This window comes from Zea mays, chromosome 1 (assembly GCF_902167145.1).
Source record: "Zea mays cultivar B73 chromosome 1, Zm-B73-REFERENCE-NAM-5.0, whole genome shotgun sequence".
Taxonomy (NCBI): domain Eukaryota; kingdom Viridiplantae; phylum Streptophyta; class Magnoliopsida; order Poales; family Poaceae; genus Zea; species Zea mays.
Window position 1 is genome coordinate 145,259,694 of NC_050096.1, and position 1,513 is coordinate 145,261,206.

The 1,513-nt window shown below is 30.8% G+C and overlaps 1 long non-coding RNA gene across 1 annotated transcript; it reads right to left on the reverse strand.

The window, feature by feature from the left end:
- Window positions 1-1,513, reverse strand: LOC109943683 (uncharacterized). Its single transcript, XR_002266743.2, has 3 exons — window positions 1,315-1,513; window positions 889-1,005; window positions 1-334 (listed from the first exon to the last, which is right to left on the reverse strand). It is a non-coding gene; the product is annotated as an uncharacterized lncRNA (long non-coding RNA).

Genomic DNA, 1,513 nt, shown 5'->3' on the forward strand with positions numbered 1-1,513 from the left:
AATAAGGGGGAAGTAAATACTTCCTTCCAAATTTCATTAATTATATATATATACACACATACTTGGTTGTGTGTACAAAAAGGATATAGGCTGGCCATTTATTTCGGATACTGTATACAACAATGCATACATTAACATATCCAATAAACTAATAATATCATCGAAATAAATGAAGTAACATTTTTTTCCCTAATATGCATATGATGTCTTATACTGTTATGTAAAACATCGTGATGCACACACACGATCCTTGACAAGGGAGCTTGCACTATATATTCCTTTGCTGAGCTTCTGTAGATCCGTCATGGCCAATTGAGGTACGAAATACCCGTAGCTGTTGAAAAGAATTGATTATATATCATATATGGCAGCGCTATTCGTTACATAGGACGATGACCATCCACCTTAAATTGACTTATTAATCAAAAAGACCTTAAATTATTTTAAGGTGTGTGATCATCACCTAAGGTGACCAATTAATAGTTTGTTTATATATATATATATATATATATATATATATATATATATATATATATATATATATATATATATATATATATATATATATATATATATATATATATATATATATATATATATATATATATATATATATATATATATATATCATTGTGTTACAATCCGAACAACATACGTGTATCATGTATAGTACTTCTCCGTTTCGGATTATAAATCATTTTAACTTTTCTAGTATATTAATTTTATTATATAAGTAGATTATATATTATGTATATATATATATATATATTTATAGACACACACCAAAACCTATTTGTCAAATAAGTTATAGTGACTTAAAATAATTTAGAAGGGACTTAGTACGTATAATTTCAGGGAGTATATTATGCATCCTGCTTGTCTGTTTACCTTTTGGGCCTGCTTTTTCTCCGCTATCCGGTCGTTTGTTGTACGGCTCCTGCTGTCGCTGCTTCTTCCTTGATCCCGCCGTCGCTAGCGCAGGGCTTGACAGACCATCACTGCCTCCTATATATATGACAAGGTGGTAGAAAGCAATTACGCAAACGAAATTAAGCAAAGCAAACGTGATTACTGCGATAATCTAAAATCCTGCTGATGAGTTAGCTGTCTATAATTGCGATAATCTAAAATAAGTTTTGTATATTGCTGAAGGCATTATAATTATATATATATATATATATATATATATATATATATATATATATATATATATATATATATATATATATATATATATATATATATATATATATATATATATATATATACACACTCTTCAGGCTTGGCTCGTCATGTAAGGTTAGTAGTACTAACGAGGAGGAGGAGCATGTTGGTCATGAACTTTGGGCCTCTGGTATTCCGTTTGATGGTCTGCTTGCGATCCTTTTGGCTTAGGCACCGTAGTCGATATGCCTGCATTTCCAGCCGAGTCATCAGACGGCAATGCAAGATATGTAACGCGTTTAGACGCTTACCCGACATGGTTGCTTGCTGTGAATATATATGTGCTACC